This window comes from Rana temporaria, chromosome 2, assembly GCF_905171775.1.
Source record: "Rana temporaria chromosome 2, aRanTem1.1, whole genome shotgun sequence".
Classification (NCBI taxonomy): domain Eukaryota; kingdom Metazoa; phylum Chordata; class Amphibia; order Anura; family Ranidae; genus Rana; species Rana temporaria.
In genome coordinates, this window is record NC_053490.1 from 231,625,290 (window position 1) to 231,644,673 (window position 19,384).

The following is a 19,384-nucleotide window of genomic DNA, read 5'->3' on the forward strand; positions in this document are numbered from 1 at the left end:
TATAATTCCCAAGCTCTCATTTTTGCCTCCTTTTTAAATATACATTAACCGTGTCTATTTTGCATTTCCATGATAAATAGTAAAGTGTCTTGAAGAATGCATTCTTATTTATAGAATTCTGTACAAATCCTGAATGTGCGATAAACTGGCATTGTAATGCTTAATGCACGCACTTTGACCACGCGGTCTCTAAAAAGAGAGGCAAAGGACTAACAGGGCTGGTTGAGCGGGCTAGATCCTCTCACTCCCTTATAGGGAGTCCCTCTGCCCCGTTGGGCTTCAAAGCGGAGCAGGTAGGGCGGGCTGTGTGGGAGGACCCCCTCACACACCCACCATTGCCACCCGGGGCATGGAGAAAGGTGGCAGATTGCCTCTGGGGGAGGCCTGCCTACTCCCAACTCCTGCAGTCCAGCTCCTCTCTCGAGTACACGCACAAAATACACTTAAAGAAAAAAAAAAAAAATGCTTAAAAAAAAAAAAAGTGCTTTGAAGAATGACTTCCTCACTTTAATCAACCTATTAGGGGGAAACTTATAAAAATGTTAATATGAAGACATATTGCCAATCCCCTCTTTTCCCCTTCTTAAACTAGAATTAAAGATAAAACCTTTTTTCTCTTTCGTTCATAGACGGACACAGCCTTCATTGACCTTAGGGTTATGCTTCTTCCTACCAGGAGATTTAGGCAGAATTCTACAGCACTTAAGGTGTTAAAAACTTTCCTTCATGCCGCTCCTCCCAGGGGGCGTGGCTCCCCCAGGCATAACCCACACCCTGCTTTAGCAGCCTCAGTTTGTTTTCTGCCTAACGACAGGAGGTCAAGGCTCTCTCTGGAGTTCCTGGACTCTGGAGTTTTTTTCTGGCGATTTTTCTCGCTTTTTTATTGTTTTGTTCCTGCATTTTGAATCCTGCGATTCTTCTATCAACAGCCGACTGGGTGACAGGCTGGGTCCTCGACCCTTGTAGTCCCCCCATGTTCGGCCTTCGAGCGTGTGCCGGCCCTCAGCTCAGCTTTGGGACGTCCACGACAGGCCCCATTGCTCCAGGGGCGGCCGGGGAACTTCGGTTCTAGGGCACACATATGACCGGTCTCTATGGCTTTGTCGCAGTGTGTCTGGCCGACAGCCATGCCGTTTACGGACGTTGGTTCTGTCTGGGATACCTCCAGCCGGGTAGTCGCAGGACGGGTAAGTAGTGGCCCCTTACTCGGGTAAGTGGTCTGGCTGGTGGTTTCCCTGGGGAGGTCGACTGAGGGTCTGCCCTGCTTTCCTCTCTCCCCTTCCTCTCCCTCCTTCCCCTGACTGGGTAGTGGCTGTGAAGGGGGGTCTCCTGGGTTTTCTTTGTTACCACCGGAGCCCGTGTGTTGTTAGGGGGACTGTGTTGTTACTCTGGGGGGTGCTGCTGTGTGCTGCTGTGTTCTATGAGGTAATTTTTACCTCAGACAGCGGCCATCTTGGAAATCTCCTTGGTAACGCTGTGATTCTTTTCTGAGGTGACAAAGCACAGCCAGTGCTGCTGTGTTCTATGAGGTAATTTTTACCAGACAAAGCACAGCCAGTGCTGCTGTGTTCTATGAGGTAATTTTTACCTCAGACAGCGGCCATCTTGGAAATCTCCTTGGTAACGCTGTGATTCTTTTCTGAGGTGACAAAGCACAGCCAGTGCTGCTGTGTTCTATGAGGTATTTTTTACCAGACAAAGCACAGCCAGTGCTGCTGTGTTCTATGAGGTAATTTTTACCTCAGATGGTGGCCATCTTGGAAATCTCCTTGGTAACGATGTGATTCTTCCCTGAGATGACTCATCACAGCCTCTGGTCTCTTTTACCAGTTTTTAGTGCTGTGAAACGCTGTGAATCTTCCGTGAGGTGAAGACACATTATAACAAGCACATCAGAGCACACCTGAGGTTTTTTCAGCTCCCTCTGCAGCTGGGTGGGGTGGTGAATACCGGGGGCCCCCATGCTCTGCAATAGCAGCAAGGAGGTGACCAGTGGTTTTTTTTTGTCCTGCCTTGCAGGGTGGGTGACTCAGCGCTGACACTATGGAACTCAAGCTATGCCTGAGTTAACCCTTAATGCCCCTTCCCCTGCCACATCTGTTATGTTGGCTGTCCTGGGTTTCTTGCCAGGTTTGAAGCAGCTAGTGCCCGGATGGGGGGTAAAAAACCGCCCCCTCCCTGAAGCCTGCTTCTGGGGATGACACAGAATCGCTGTTTTTTTCTGGTTCTGTTATGTCAGAGGCTGCGGGTTTAACCCTTATGGATAGTGAGGATGACTCTGCTGCAGTCAGTTGCTGGCAAGAATTTGTTGGAGCTCTTGTTTCTGCGGTGCGTGAGACTCTAAAAATTGAGGATGTGGCGGAGACACCTCCGTGTCAGTACCAGCACACTACCACGCACCGCTGAAGTGTTTCCTTGTGTTCCTTATTTGGACAATATGTTATACAAGGAATGGGATGCACCGCAAAAAGTTTGTCAAACTTTGCAACCTGTTACCCCCTTGAGGGGGGCTTTAAAAAAAAAAAAAAAGTAGGTCTCTCCTCCGCCAGTGGACCCAGACTGCGCATGGCCACCACGTTGCCTGTGGAAGGGGCTCCTGCATTTCAGGATCCCGCTGATAGGAGAGTGGAGGCCGTGGCCCGCTCCCTATTCACAGTGGTGGGTTCGGCGGTGAGGCCGGCTCTGGCCGGGGCCCTGGTCAGGCCCCGACTTAAAGGGCGAAGCTCCTGCTGCAGGAGCTGGAAGAAGGACCTCTAAGGTGGCCTTGGTGATGGCCGTTAAGGGTGAACGGTCCTTTTGGGTCTTCCCTGACTGGCATCATTGAGGATGCCACGGGTGGTAAGCGCATGCTGTTCCCACAGTCTGGGAAGGGCTAGGGACCTCGCCCTGTACAAGGACCCTCCTTGCCTACCTCCGAGCGTTTTTTCGCTCGCCCTGTGCGGTGGGGGTAGGTCTACATGGTGCTTGAATCCCCGCTGCGGGGTAGCAGCGCACCTGATACCGCATGCCTAACAAGTCTGCGGACATACCTGCTTCCGCCTGAAGGTCTGCTCCCGCCCGTGTCTCGGGTGGGAGACTGGCTTCGCATTGCGAAGTGTTTTCCTTGGGGTACAAGATTGAGTTTCTCTCTTGTCTGCCAAACAGGTTTTTTCCCTCCGGCTTCTGGCCTCCTCCGGTTCGCCGGTTGACTCCGTCGGGGGCTGTCCAGGATCTTCTGGTCAGGGGAGTGATTGTGCCAGTTCCCTCGTTGGAACGGTCTCGGGGTTTTACTCCATTCTGTTTGTGTCCCCACGGAGGATGGGGCCCGGTCGATCCTGGGCCTCAAGTCCCTCGTTTTGTTTTGTCACGGTGGTGTCGATTCGCTTGGTAATAGCGGCACTTCATCAGGGGGATTTTCTGGCATCCTTGGATGTCATGAACGTGTACCTGCATATCCTCAAACCACCGGAGATTCTGTGCTTTGCGGTCGGGGGGGACCATTTTCAATGGTGTCCTTCCCATTCGGCGGGTTTTCGCCAAGGTGCTCATCCCGATACTGGCCCGGCTGTGACAGCGGGGGTTTGTTATCATGGGATGTCTGGACGACATTCTCCTACGAGCTTCTTCGAGCTCTGCATTGGTAGAGCCGTGCCTATCACTTGTCAGGCTCTCCGAGTGTTCGGCTGGTTTCTGGATTGTCCTGAAATCAGGGTTGATTCCGTCTCAGGGATACCTGGGACTGGTCCTGGATTCCTCCGGGGCGGGAGTGTTTTTCTCCTAGCGGAAAAACTTCAGACTCTGCTATCTGCTGTGCAGCAGTTGCCGACCCAGAAGCGGTCATCTCTGCGATTCTGCAGGAAGGTTCTGGGTCAGTTGGTAGCCTCTTTCGAGGCGGTTCCGTATGCCCAATTCCACGCCAGGGTACTACGGAGGGAACTGCTGTCACGATGGGACTAGCTTCCGTCATCGCTGGATTACCAGATTCAGTTTAGTCATCTGATCATGTCTCCCCTGGTGTGGTGGCTGGCGTTTCTGGTGCTTCGGGCCGGAAAGTCTTTTTCTGCAGGCCACTGGACAGTGGTCACGACGGATGCCAGCCTCTCCGGTTGGGGAGGGGCGCTTGGGGCACCCAGTCAGCCCAGGGGCACTGGACTCAGGTGGAGTCCTGCTTACTGATCAACGTTCTGGAGCTCCGAGCAATCAAGCTTTGCCTTGCCAGGTGGTCCCTGGATCTACAGGCCTGACCGGTCAGGATCCTGTCCGATAACACCACGTCCGTGGCGTAGGTTGATCATCAGGGAGGCACACGGAGTTCTGTTGCAGCGACGGGGGTCGCGCGCATCCTTTCGGTGGGCCAAAGGGTCCGTTCCGGCTCTATCGGCTGGGTACATTCCGGGAATACGGAATTGGCTAGCCGACTACCTAAGTCGCACTGCACTGGGCCAAGGAGAGTGGTCTCTCCACCCGCAGGTGTTTCGGGGTCTGTGCCGAAAGTGGGGCACTCTGGACGTGGACCTTCCAGCGTCCCGTCTCTATCGGTAGGTGCCACGGTTCGTGGCCAGGTTTAAGGACCCGTGGGCGGACGCGTCAGGCGCGTTGGTGGCTCCTTGGGGTCGCTGTCGCCTACTTTACACCTTCCCTCCTCGGAAGCTTCTTCCTCGCCTGCTGCGCAGAGTAGAAGCTGTAGGGATTCTATCGGTCCTGATTGCCCCAGATTGGCCGCGTCGCTTCTGGTACGCGGACCAGGTGCGTCTGCTGGCAGACGCCCCCTAGCGTCTTCCCCTGGGAATTGATTTTCTGTTACAGGGTCCGATCTTCCACCCTGTTTCACAGCCACCGGCCTTAGCGGCGTGGCTGTTGAGAGCCAGGGGCTTAAGGACCAAGGCCTATTGGGCTTGGTGGTCTCTACCGTGCTGCCTGCACGGAAGTCTACCTCACGTAGGTTTTTTCCTCATACATGGAAGGCCTACTTCTCTGTGTGTGGGGAGATGAACTGGCACTCTCGTACATGCGTTGTGTTCAGGATTCTGCTGTCTTTGCAGCAGGGAGTGGTTCAGGCTCTCGCCTTACGTACGGTTAGGAGCCAGATTTCTGCTCTGGCTGTTTTTACTTGCAGCGACCCTTGGCATCGCACTCCTCGGTGCGTGCGTTGGGTCAGGGGGTCTGGCAGGTGGCCCCTCCGGTGCGCCCTCCATTACCCCCATGGGACTTGAATTTAGTCCTTTCAGTGCTTCAGGATGCTCCCTTTGAGGACATTCGGGAGGTTTTTTGTTTATTGTCACAAAAGGTGATTTTATTTCTGGTAGCAATTACCTCGATCAGACGGGTGTCTGTCTGTTCTGGCGGCCTTGTCTTGCAAGGCTCCCTGCTTGGTCATCCGTAAGGATGAGGTGGTGCTGCGGCCGCAGCCGTTTTTTCTCCCTAAGGTCGTTTCGGCTTTTCACTTGGATGTGGACATTGTTCTTCCATCCTTATGTCCTCAGCCGAAGAACCCGAAGGAGGCCTCTTTACATTCTCTGGATGTGGTTCGGGCCCTTCGAGTTTACTTGTCGGCGACAGCTCCGTTCCGGAAGTCGGACTCGCTGTTCGTGTCTGTGTCCGGTCCCAGTACTGGCAGTCTCGCCGGCCACCATTTCCAGGTGGATCCGACAGGTTGTGCTTCAGGCCTATGCCCTGAAGGGTGGGCGCCCCCCTTTCGGGTCATGGCGCATTCGACCAGGGCGATCGGGGCCTCTTGGGCTTTCCGACACCAAGCCTCTGTGTTACAGGTGTGTAAGGCTGCGACCTGGTCGTCGGTCCACGCTTTTTCAAAGTTTTATATGGTGGATGTGAGTGCATCTTCTGATGCCTCCTTCGGCCGCAGGGTGTTACAGGCGGCAGTTTAAGGTTGGAGTTCCTCCGTTGAGTAACTCCGGTTTTTGTTTGGGGTGTAACCTGTTTTTGCTGTGTTATTTTCCCACCCCTCTAATTTTTTGACACTGCTTGGGGACGTCCCTAAGGTCAATGAAGGCTGTGTCCGTCTATGAACGAAAGAGAAAAAAGGATTTTTGTACTCACCGTAAAATCCATTTCTCTGAGTTCATAGACGGACACAGCACCCACCCCTCCTTTGTTTGTACTGCTTGTTACGAACTGAGGCTGCTAAAGCAGGGTGTGGGTTATGCCTGGGGGAGCCACGCCCCCTGGGAGGAGCGGCATGAAGGAAAGTTTTTAACACCTTAAGTGCTGTAGAATTCTGCCTAAATCTCCTGGTAGGAAGAAGCATAACCCTAAGGTCAATGAAGGCTGTGTCCGTCTATGAACTCAGAGAAATGGATTTTACAGTGAGTACAAAAATCCTTTTTTTTTTTCATTTTGTCCCATCGAGATTCACTTCTTGTCCCATAGCCAAAAGTGAGGTAATCCATGTTTGTCTCCAAAACTAGTGTTTCCATTTTTGAAGACTTGCCATTTATTTCTGTTCTGATGACAACCCAAAATTGAGGATCTTCTTTCACTTTCAGTCTGGGTAATAGAGAGGGTGAATCTCTCTGATGGGGAAACAAACTGCAATAAAAACCTGAGAGGTGTTCAAATCTCTTCACTCTACCCACTTCCGCCTAGCAAAGAAAGAAAAAACGCTCAGGTGTGGAAGTCTTCAGAAAAAATGCTTCCCGCAGGACCACAGGTGCAGGCAACTCGTATGAGATTGCAAAACAAAAGGGAGGATTCTTCTGGACACTCCGAACAAAAGTTGCCTTTATTGTAAAAATCCAAGATAGAAAAACAGCACTACATGTCACAGCATACCGGCAGAGCTGACGCGTTTCACACTGTATTTAGTGTTTAATCAGCTCTGCCGGTATGCTGTGACATGTAGTGCTGTTTTTCTATCTTGGATTGTTACAATAAAGGCAACTTTTGTTCAGAGTGCGGCTGTCCAGAAGCATCCTTTCTTTTGTTTTGCACTTTCGCCTAGCAGTAATAGGGTTGTCGGTTGGAATCCCAACCATGGCACTACCTGCCTGGAGTTTGCATGTTCTCCATATGCCTGCATGGGTCTCCTCTGGGTATTCCGGTTTCCTCCTGCCATCTAAAGACCTGCTAGTAGTTTTTTTGGCTCCTGTCTAAATTGGCTCTAGTTTATGAATTAGGGACCTTAGATGCACTCTTTTGAGGGTAGGGACTGACATGAATGTACAATAAATATGTGTAAGACACTGCCAAAATTGACAGTGTTTTATCAGTACCTATAATAATAAAAAAAAACTTTTTTTTAGGAAAAGCATTGTTACCCCTTTTGTTGCTTAATTCTGCTGTCTTCCCAAGATAAGTGGAGGTAAGGATAAGTATTTATTTTTAACTTCAAAGGAAGCCTGTATTAAGAAGAACAGATGAGCCCATCATTGCTGACCTCTGCTAAGAGTGTCAATTGCCTGGCTGTCTTACTAACAATTTGGCATTACTACTTTGAGTCTTTTGACCTGAAAAATTGTCAGTTAAAGAATTATGACTTTACTGTGACTTTCCTAACTTGCATAGTCAAAGTAATGAAGTCTGATAGAAACGGTCATATCCCATTGGATAGCTGCCACCATAAAAGCTGGCTGTCCAACCTACCCAGGGGACAGTTTATTCGTCTCAGACGAAACTGTACCTCCTATAATGATTATTTGGCACAGTCTAAAATTTTGGCTGACAGGTTCCAAAAAAGGGCTATAATGAGGAAATTATCCAGAACAAAATAGCAAGGGTGGGTTCCTTAGACAGTTCTTATTTCTGATTCTAATAGGAATAAGAAAAAGGAATCGAAATATGAATTCAAAATTATTCTTGATTAATAATATTCTGCACAGTTTGAAAAAATAGTGGGCAAAAATTGGGAGGTATTGAGAAAAGATAAGGTTCTAGGAGCTGTCCTCCCTCTGCATCCTCTATATACAAAAAACTACCTACACTTAGAGATGTCATAGCCCCAGGGGTTATTGATCCAACGGTTTTTAAAGAGAGTAGAATTTTCTCCTTTCTTGCAGGTTTTTACTCCTGTGGTCGCTGTCAAGCGTGTAAACGGTGTAGATTCAATAACAAGAAACAAAGGATTTCACTTCCTTTTCTACTAAAAAGTCTTATACAATCAGAACTCTCATTACATGTGGCACTGTCGGCGTGGACTGCAGTATATAGGCTGTACCTCACGATCCTTGGGGGTTCGGATTGGTGAACATGTTAATAACATTAAGAGAGGTCTCCATACCCATAGTGTCTCCAGACATTTCAGGCAATGCCATAATAGGGATCCGAGATATTTGAAATTCTAGGGGATAGAGAGGGTTGATCGACATTGGAGGGGAGGAAATTATATCCGGAACATCAGCCAAAGAAAATCATATTGGATTGTAGAGGCCAAGGTTCTCACTCCTGATGGATTAAATGTCGATTTTGACTTATAATTTACAATTTATCAGAAATTAAACAATTTATGTTTTTTTTTTTTAACAAACAAGGTTGGTCTTTATTAATGCAAAAAATGGTACATGACACAGTACAAGTAGCAAGGAAACAGGGTATATGATACACAATGTACATGAGACCGGGGTGAATCCACAGGGTGCACCAAAGAATATACATCCAGTCTAGATACAAACTGCAAAATACAATCATCTGGCAGAGCCAATGCTGACTGTTCTCTTAACTGGAGGACATAAGATAAACAGACGCCTGTGTGAGCAGCAGTGCTGACAGCCTCGGGATTTCCCAATGAAATCTACTTTGGCCAAAACGCACAGCTCTGCTCCAAATGAAACTGATGCACTGTACGAGTGATAAGATTAACTATGCTCAGGTGTGAATGGGCCTCATTAAATATAATGGAAACTCCAGTGCTGAGCATTGAAATGCTTCCGCTGAAGGTTCAAAATGCTCAGACATGAATAAGGACTGAATTAGTGCCCTCCAGAGCTGCACCTTCTGTTTGTCCCATTCTGCTAAGTTGGCTGCTGTGAGCAAAGAGAAGAAGTGCAGGGTAAAATCTTATATAGGACCTGAAGTTTTCCCAGCATGTCAGCGCCGGGTACCTAAGTGGCATATCGCCAAGTATGAGCCCTGGAGCATGTCAGAGGAAGTCCCATGCACCCCCGATGGCTTTGGTTGGAAGCGAAAACAATATTGGCTACTTTTACTCAACTGTGTCATTATTGATATGCAATGTGTTTTGTCCAGCAACAAGACAACGCTATGTACAGGGATGGACTGGCCATTGGGACTACAGGGAGTTTCCCGGTGGGCCAGCTTCAGTGACAGCAGACCGCCGCCCCCCTCCGCTCCTCTCTCTCCCTTCCCGCAGCGCTCACCTGGGTGGAACAGAGAAGCAGGGGGAGGACCAGAGGAGCAGGGGGGACGACAGAGGAGCATGGGGGAGGGGACAGACAGCTGACTGAACAGCTATAGCCTGGGAGTTTCTCACTTCTGCCTAATCTTGTCCCATAAGGGGGGCACCAAACTGATTTTTTGCCCCGGGTGAAATAATGTCTAGCTTCCCCACTGGTACCGCCTATAAGGAGTACCAGTACCAGCCGTTCTACTCTAATAAAGTAGAATGGCTGGTGGCTAGTAAAGGGGGAGAGGGGGGGTGGCCGGGCGGTGAGGGGGGGTGCGGGAGTTGTCCGGCCGTCATGAGAGAGACCTGTCAAAGTGGGCCAGTCTGGATGAAGTCCAGGGCCACATTTTTGTCCCAGTCCACCCCTGGCTATGTATGTACCCTGAGCAGAACACAGACTGACTAGAAGGCCACCCAGCCTGGGAGCAAAGAAGAGCAACACAAAGCAGTAAAGAAGGGTGACAATGTACATCTTGCAGGGTTGGGAGGGGCTGCAGAAACGTAACCCTGTTGCTGGACAAAGCAATGTTTCACTTTAGGCATCATGCATACTGGGTGCCAAAATTCCCACTTTTAACGGTGTGACATTCTTTTTTTCTGCCTCTTTATGTTAGCCTATGTGGTCTTGCACACATATGTGTTTACAGGCAGGAGAATATAACAGGGTTGTAAAGGCAGTAGGTTTTTTTCATCTTAATGCATTAAGATAAAAAGCTTACCTGATGTCCCTCTCTGTCCACAAGTGTCTCAGCCATCCGAGATTCTCCATTCTGATTGGCTAAGACACAGCAGCAGCGCCATTGGCTCCCACTGCTGTCAAAGTCAGCTAGCCAATCAGGGGTGACAGGGGGTGGTGCTATGTCTGGGTCGAGGCTCTGTGTCTGAATGAACACAGGGAGCTGTGATTTTGCTTGGGTGCCCCCATAACAAGCTGCTTGCTGTGGGGGCACTAAACAGGAGGGAGGGGCCAGGAGCACCGAAGAGGGACCCAAAAAGAGGAAGCTCTGGGCTGAGCTGTGCAAAACCACTGCACAGAGCAGGTAAGTATAGACATGTTTGTAATTTTTATAGAAAACAAAAACACGAGACTTTACAATCACTTGGGTTTGTTTTTTTTCCTCCATTTACTTATCTAGGTGGATGCAGATCCCCAAGCAGAGAGCTGCTGGCTGTCAATCAGCAGCTCTCCGCTCTGCTCCCCCGCCCTCATTGGATCGCTGAGCTGTGGAGGGGCAGGGAATGGCTGCCTCAGGTTCTCAGTGGCTCGCTTAGAGGCTGTGATGTGTGTCAGTCCAGGCAGCTGGCAGATCCAGACTACAGGGAGTGCAGAATTATTAGGCAAGTTGTATTTTTGAGGATTAATTTTATTATTGAACAACAACCATGTTCTCAATGAACCCAAAAAACTCATTAATATCAAAGCTGAATATTTTTGGAAGTAGTTTTTAGTTTGTTTTTAGTTTTAGCTATTTTAGGGGGATATCTGTGTGTGCAGGTGACTATTACTGTGCATAATTATTAGGCAACTTAACAAAAAAAAAATATATACCCATTTCAATTATTTATTTTTACCAGTGAAACCAATATAAAATCTCAACATTCACAAATATACATTTCTGACATTCAAAAACAAAACAAAAACAAATCAGTGACCAATATAGCCACCTTTCTTTGCAAGGACACTCAAAAGCCTGCCATCCATGGATTCTGTCAGTGTTTTGATCTGTTCACCATCAACATTGCGTTCAGCAGCAACCACAGCCTCCCGGACACTGTTCAGAGAGGTGTATTGTTTTCCCTCCTTGTAAATCTCACATTTGATGATGGACCACAGGTTCTCAATGGGGTTCAGATCAGGTGAACAAGAAGGCCATGTCATTAGTTTTTCTTCTTTTATACCCTTTCTTGCCAGCCACGCTGTGGAGTACTTGGACGCGTGTGATGGAGCATTGTCCTGCATGAAAATCATGTTTTTCTTGAAGGATGCAGACTTCTTCCTGTACCACTGCTTGAAGAAGGTGTCTTCCAGAAACTGGCAGTAGGACTGGGAGTTGAGCTTGACTCCATCCTCAACCCGAAAAGGCCCCACAAGCTCATCTTTGATGATACCAGCCCAAACCAGTACTCCACCTCCACCTTGCTGGCGTCTGAGTCGGACTGGAGCTCTCTGCCCTTTACCAATCCAGCCACGGGCCCATCCATCTGGCCCATCAAGACTCACTCTCATTTCATCAGTCCATAAAACCTTAGAAAAATCAGTCTTGAGATATTTCTTGGCCCAGTCTTGACGTTTCAGCTTGTGTGTCTTGTTCAGTGGTCGTCGTCTTTCAGCCTTTCTTACCTTGGCCATGTCTCTGAGTATTGCACACCTTGTGCTTTTGGGCACTCCAGTGATGTTGCAGCTCTGAAATATGGCCAAACTGGTGGCAAGTGGCATCTTGGCAGCTGCACGCTTGACTTTTCTCAGTTCATGGGCAGTTATTTTGCGCCTTGGTTTTTCCACACGCTTCTTGCGACCCTGTTGACTATTTTGAATGAAACGCTTGATTGTTCGATGATCACGCTTCAGAAGCTTTGCAATTTTAAGAGTGCTGCATCCCTCTGCAAGATATCTCACTATTTTTGATTTTTCTGAGCCTGTCAAGTCCTTCTTTTGACCCATTTTGCCAAAGAAAAGGAAGTTGACTAATAATTCTGCACACCTGATATAGGGTGTTGATGTCATTAGACCACACCCCTTCTCATTACAGAGATGTATATCACCTAATATGCTTAATTGGTAGTAGGCTTTCAAGCCTATACAGCTTGGAGTAAGACAACATGCATAAAGAGGATGATGTGGTCAAAATACTCATTTGCCTAATAATTCTGCACTCCCTGTATATTGTGGTGATGACACGTTGCCAGGACTGATATCCGTGACGTCAGCAGAGAGCGGACTTCAGACCACTCTCTGCTGTAAACGGGTGACAGGAGTGCAAAACAAATTGCATTCCTTGACCCATAGGAGAAGCCCAGCCTAATGAGCTCGGGCTGGACTTCTCCTTTAAGCATTGATCAGAGTGTGGCATTATAGATCTATCTGCAATCACAGCATACGGCAGAGGGAAATCTTCCAGTAGTGACTTGGTTGACTCGGAGATGTGACGTGACTGAATAGTGAAAAAAGGGAAAGAGCTCAGGTGTGTTTGGATCCTGAGCTGAACTCCCCAGGAAACAGTCACTGTACTGGGCGAATCATAAGTGGTGGAGACATTCCCTCCATTGTAGGGAAGAGCATGCAGAGCAGTGACAGCTAATGTGACTACTATGCTCACCTTGTCCTTCCTTACAGTTTCTTGTCATTAGTGGATTTACCAGCATTCAATTTCTAGATGTGCACTTCTGCATAAGGCCCCATTCACATGGGGTGGAATCCATCCAAGTGGATCTGTCCACTGAGATGACAGGTCTGTGTCCTTTCTGATATGCAGAGTGGACACGGACACAGCCTGCTGTTTTCTATGAGGCGGTCAGATGGAAACAGGCTGCATGTCCGTCATCCGATCTGCCTGATGGATGGGAAACATATCTTGATGTGGATGGGGGATTTCTCCACTGAGTTATTGCATTCTGACAGCAGGGAGACTTTCCCGCCATCAGAATACACTGATCAACATTGCAGGCTATAGCTGCTGGCAGCACTGATCAAGTGGGGAAAATATGACAGGGTGATTGTACAAAGGGACATACCTGTACATCGCTGCCTACCTCTGGGTTTTGGGCACGTGTATTTGTGCCCTCACCACCACAGGCACCCACTGTGATTGTACAATGGTTCACGGCAGGGATATGCTGATGTACACATCCCTTGTAATAGAAGAAAAGCATGACATGACCTCTTAAATATGAAATCTGGGGTCAAAAAGACCTCAGATCTCATATTTACACTAAAATGCAATTTAAAAAAACATTTAGGGGTGTACTCACTTGTGTTGCCAGTGGTTTAGACATTAATGGCTGTGTGTTGAGTTATTTTGGGGGGACAGCAAATTGAAACTGTTATACAAGCTGTACACTCACTACTTTACATTGTAGCAAAGTGTAATTTCTTCAGTGTTGTCACATCAGGTTGGTCCTTAACACCTTGAACTCACAGTGTAATCCTGGGCATCATTAAACCTGGAAGAAGACTGACACTGGACCACAGAGGAGAATGTTTGTGACAGAAGTTCTGCTGGATTTTGTCTTACCATTCAAATCCTTTTTATTGGAGAACATTAAGGCCAGGTTCACACCTATGCGAATTGAGTGCGGCTTAAACCGCATCCAATACGCAGAACATTTCTAAATACATTGTTTTCAATGAGGCTGGTTCACATATGTGCGATGCATTCGCACTGCGCATTGCAGTAAAACCGTGTGAGTCTTTTAGGCAGTGCGGTGTGGCTCAGGTGCAAATTCAAGCCCATTATCTTCTATGGGTATGCAGCTGATTCGCAGATGTGTTCAGTTCTCTTCAGGAATTTCTCTCATTCAGCTCAATACACTTCTCCCCCACTCTCCTCTCACCCGTAACTTCTCCCAGGTCTCCAAATTCGCATCTAAAACGTTGCTAATCTGCTGAACACTTCTCTTATCTCTCTGCAGAGATAAGAGAGCTGAATTTCGCACCGCACTAGTGTGATTCAGGCCTAAAAGACACAGGCTCTTCAAGTCTTTGACCATTGGGTTATGCAGTTGATTGGACAATCACAAACAAAGCTTTAAGGACATCCCTCCATAACTCCTTCCTCTCTTATCAAACCTCTGTTTTTTTTAGCAAGCAGTAATAGGAGTGAATTATAAAAAAAAACTGAATGGAGGGGACATGAGTCCTGTAATGTACTCCAAGAAAAGGATTGTACCAGTAAGGCAAAAATCCAGTATTCTTAATTGAATATTACAGGACGTATGCAACACAGCAAACAAACGCTAACAGGTCTATGTAGTCAATGGGTCAAGGCAAGGCCCAGAAAAACTCACAAAGCAACTTGAAGCACCTTAAGACCAAAACTGGCATCAGAAGATGTTTGACTGTCCACCTGGTAAAACCTGGCAAATGTGTAACGGTGGACCAGGAGGAGGCCTTGCAATCTGTGAAATAGATGCCTGATGCTAAAAAACTTGTAGGCCAGTGTACAGGGGTCATTCGTTTTTTTTGGGCTGGGTACAGGCTCTATAAGTATGTAAGGCAGTGTACAGGGGTCAAGAATTTGTAGGGCAGATTATAGGGGTCAGCATAGTGGAGGACAGAGCTCAACAGGGCAGTGTACAGGGGTCAGCAGGGTAGCAGTCAGGAGTCAGGTAGGTCAGTGTACAAGCATCAGATAGACAGTGATTGTACCCATATGCAGAGCAGGGATGTGGTGGTGACACATTTCTCTGGCATGACCCGCTGGCCCTCCTCACCAATCCATCCAACATTATGTCACATAAAAGCGCCTGGGTTGGACAGAAGAGGAGGACCGGCAGAGATCAGTGCAGTATGCTTTAGGCATGTGGCTTCCCTGCCCCACTCTGAGAGGGGAGGAGGAACACAGATACCCTTGCCTTGCCCTTGCTGAAATTTTTATCATTTTGTTCACACAAATAGAGCTTTCTTTTGGTGGCAGTGGTGGGGCTATAGACTGGGGGTCACCCAGACTACAGGCAGAATTCAGGTGCATAGATGCTGACTGGGAAGAGTGGTTATCAGACAGCGGTTCAGAGTGGGACTGGGCAGACACTCAGGAAGAGGTTAAGGTGCTGTTGGAGTTGTCGGATGTGCCAGAGTCAGTTGGAGGGGCCGAAGATTCCCTGCGGACTCCAGTTTGTGTGACGCTTCAGTCAGGAAAATAATTAAGTTGCTAGTTTATTCTTCATCAGGGAAGGGTCTAATTTCTTATGTTTATCAAAAGGTGATTCCAATTTATATCCCTTTAAATACATTTCCAATAAAAAGTTGGTAAAGATGTGAAGAGGATACATGGATTATAACAGATGCAAAAGAAAGATAGTCAAGGTAGGGCAGTTTCCTAAACTTCCTTATCCCCCTTACAACAGTTTACACAACCCTTTATACTAGGCCTTACTGGACACCTAAAAGCTGTATACATTAGGCTGGCAAAACCCTGCTTTTGTACTAGGGATGGCTCTGGACCTACCACGTCTCCACCAAGAAGTGTTTTGGGATCTTTGTCACTGTTGGGAAAAGCTGGATATGGACCAACTGGAATCCAGATTCAAACTTAGAATGTCTGTCTTCAGGTTCAATGATCCTTTAATCATAGCAGGGGACGCTCTGGTGACTTTGTAGCATTAGTTCATCCTGATTTATGCCTTACCCCCTCTGAAGCATCTCCTTGTCCGCTCCACCAGATCAAGATGGAGGACATCCTTGTGATTTTAACTGCACCGAATTGGCCTTGGTGGATGTGGTATTCGGACCTCATCAGCCACCTGAAAGACTCTCTGTGGGCTCATCTAGATCACCCATATTCTTTGTCCCAAGGACTGGTTTATCACTCTGCTTCACAGTAGCTGACTTTACAGCAAGGATGTTGAAGCTCATGTTTTAGAGGATTAGGGGCTATCCAATTATTCATTCCCTAGCCTACAAAATGCTAAGAAATCCACCTTTAGCAAGTCCTTTCATCGCACTTGGAAAGTGTACTTTGCATGGTGTAAAGCAAGTCATTGCAGTAAGTAAAAAATCATTTAATTTAATTATTTTCAAAGACCGTTTGCCTTTCATTTCCTTGCAAAGGTCTTTGTACAGGGTATCACTCATATCATTCCACCTGTGACTCTATGGAATGTCGAACTGGTTCTGTCAGCTCTTTTTACCACCTTTAAATCAGATGTTTTACTGCCAATTCTCACTTGGAAGATAGCCTTACTGCAGTCACCTCTCTGAAGCGAGTTTCTGAGTTTGTGGCCTAGTCCTGCAAGGACTTTTTCTTATCCTACACAGTTACAAGGTTGTCTTTGAGCCTAGGATCTCTTTTCTCCCAAAGGTGGTTTCTTCCCTTCAACTGGGCCATTGTACTTTCTTTTCTCTGTCCTCCTCTGGTACATCTAAAGAAGTCTGACTGTGGTGCAAGCTTTTTAAGTTTATCTCTCAGCTATAACTACTTCAGGAAGACTGGACATCCTAGTTGTCCCAGAAGTGTTCCTGATCCGGTATCTCTTAAAAGAGAAGTTCGGAAATTTTAAAAAACATCTGTCCCCTGCCACCTCTAGACCAAGACCTGAGAGATCACTTGGTTCTCAGTCTTCAGTAAACTTGACTGTCATTCACTGGCTCTCTGCTCTGCCCCTCCTACGTTCACTAGAGCGCTGGGCTGTGGTGGGGGTGGGGGTGGGAGTGGCTGGCTCAGGCTCTCAACGACTTGCCCGCCAGGCATCTTGGTGGATCCCAACCTTAAAGTCGGGATCGATCCAGAGCTTGGTCCAGCTGAGTAACATCAGCAGATAGCAGGCTTTAGCATGCTGTCAGCTAAAAATGGGTCACATGAGTGCAGGAGAGCTTTGGCCCTACTTCTCCTTTAATGAGGATGGATAAAAAAACATGATTTTTGACTTACCATAGTACCTTTTTGTTGGAGTTTATTTAAATTATTTTGAAGTCAAATACATTTTCCAAAATCAAATACCATGAATATAAAACTTACATGTATTGGATGTCTTTTTAATAATTTCCCTTCTTGGAGCTTCCTTTTCAAACTGTCCCTCCAGCCACGTTCCAACATTAACATTCCCTGTACGCCCTCTGTGCCGCTAGGACCTATGGAGTCCTGTAGGAGTGTGTACTCCCCTGCTGAGACTACAACTGTATGTAAGGAGCACAGCACACATAAGCAGCGCAAGAGGGAGCCAGAGCAACAGCCATGCCGCACTCTACAATGGAAATCTGTCTAGTGTTAAAGTGGAGTTCCACCCAAAAATGGAACTTCCGCTTTTCGGAATCCTCCCCCCTCCAGTGTCATATTTGGCACCTTTCAGGGGGGAGGGGAGCAGATACCTGTCTAAGCCAGGTATTTGCTCCCACTTACGGGCATAGATAGCTGTGGATATCTACACCATGTCTGGCCCCTCCTCCGCCCCCTACTGTTTTCTGGGAGACTCACAGGTCTCAGAAGACAGTAGGGACCAGTGAGGACTCGTGCATGCACAGTAGGAAACCAGGCAGTGAAGCTGCAGCGCTTCCACCCGAGAGCCGAGGGACAGATCGGCTTCGGGTGCTGACATCGCGGGCGCCCTGGACAGGTAAGTGTCCTAATTTTAAAAGTCAGCAGCTGCAGTATTTGTAGCTGCTGACTTTAAAAAAAAATTAATTTGGCGGAACTCCGCTTTAATGCTCTTTTGGAAATATGTGTCGGATCACTTTGTTGTGAACATCAATTGAGAAAGTTAAAGTGATACTAAAGGTTATTCTTTTTTAACCACCTCGGCTCCAGAAGGTTTTATCCCGTACGTGACCAGGCCATTTTGTGCTATTTATTTGTGCTACTTTAACTGGTAATTGCACGGTCACCCAACGCTGTACCCAAACAAAATTTGTATAATTTTTTTCACACATATCACAATAGAGCTTTCTTTTGGTGGTATTTGATTACCACTGGGTATTTAATTTTTTGCAATATAAATGAAATTTTTAAAAAAATATATATATTTTCTACTTTATTTTATATGCTAAAAAACACATCCAATAAAGAAAAGGAAATCAAATCAAATCACTTCATAAATTTAGACCAAAATGTATTCTGCTACATGTCTTATACTATACTACTAATAGTGTTGATCAGCTAATTATAATGGGACTGCAATAGTGCGCTCATTATGCCTTTGTCTTACAGGTTTTTCTTTTTTTTTTAATGGGGTTTACAACCTCTTTAACATCTTGTGCCTTGTAATGTGTGTAAAGTGTGCTGATTTTTTACAAAATATTGAGATTGTTTTCTCTGTACAGAGCTCTGTGTCGATTGGCAACACAAGGCTCTGGGCTGTGATTGGATACAGCCGATCAACAGGTCCCGGCTGTGAATCATTGGCCAGGATCTGCTGACAAACTCCTGTTGTGTACAATCACAGAGGGTATCGTGGTTGGGGTGCATGAACGTGCCTTAAAGTGGTTGTAACCCATAAAAAAATGTAAAAGTGATCCTGATCCTTTAAAGCATGATGCACAGCATAGTGCTTGTGCTGTGTCATTTGTACCTCTCTATGTTCTAAAAAATCTGGTTGATCCTACCTGTACCTGTGTCCCCCTTGGTATGCACGGTAATCATGGCTGCTGATCCATGATTACAGTGGTCAGATCACATGCCTCTGTCAGCCCGCTGCTCTCCTCCATCCCCCTCCCTCCCTGCTGTCAGCTTGGAAGTCTGTAACATTACTACTGACAAATCCTGTAATCCCCTCTCTTACAGGATAATATAATATGCAGTAACTGTGTTTTTTTTAAATTATTGCGCAAAATACTTTATTTACAGCGTGTTGACCACTGAGCATACATTCACCTGACCTCCCACCGCTCTCCTCCCAGCTGATGTCAGCAGGGAATCTCTGCACTCTCGCTGTAGTGCTTGGAGCAGGATAGGAGAGAGCCAGCAAGTCACATGGGCGCCCATCGCCGCTGCAAATCAAGTATTTTTCAGAATAATAATAAAATAAAAAAACACAGTTACTGCACATTATATCATCCTGTAAAAGAGGGGATTACGAGATTTGTCAGTAGTGATTTTACAACCACTTTAAACCTGGAAACAGGCAGCAACGTACCAGTATGCAGTACATTGTGGGTGGGCGGTCCACAAGTGGTTAATAAAAAAAGGAGAACATGAGCCCCTTCAGCTGATAGCAGGCAATAGGAGAACATGAGCCCCTTCAGCTGATAGCGGGCAATAGGAGAACATGAGCCCCTTCAGCTGATAGCGGGCAATAGGAGAACATGAGCCCATTCAGCTGATAGCAGGCAATAGGAGAACATGAGCCCATTCAGCTGATAGCAGGCAATAGGAGAACATGAGCCCCTTCAGCTGATAGCGG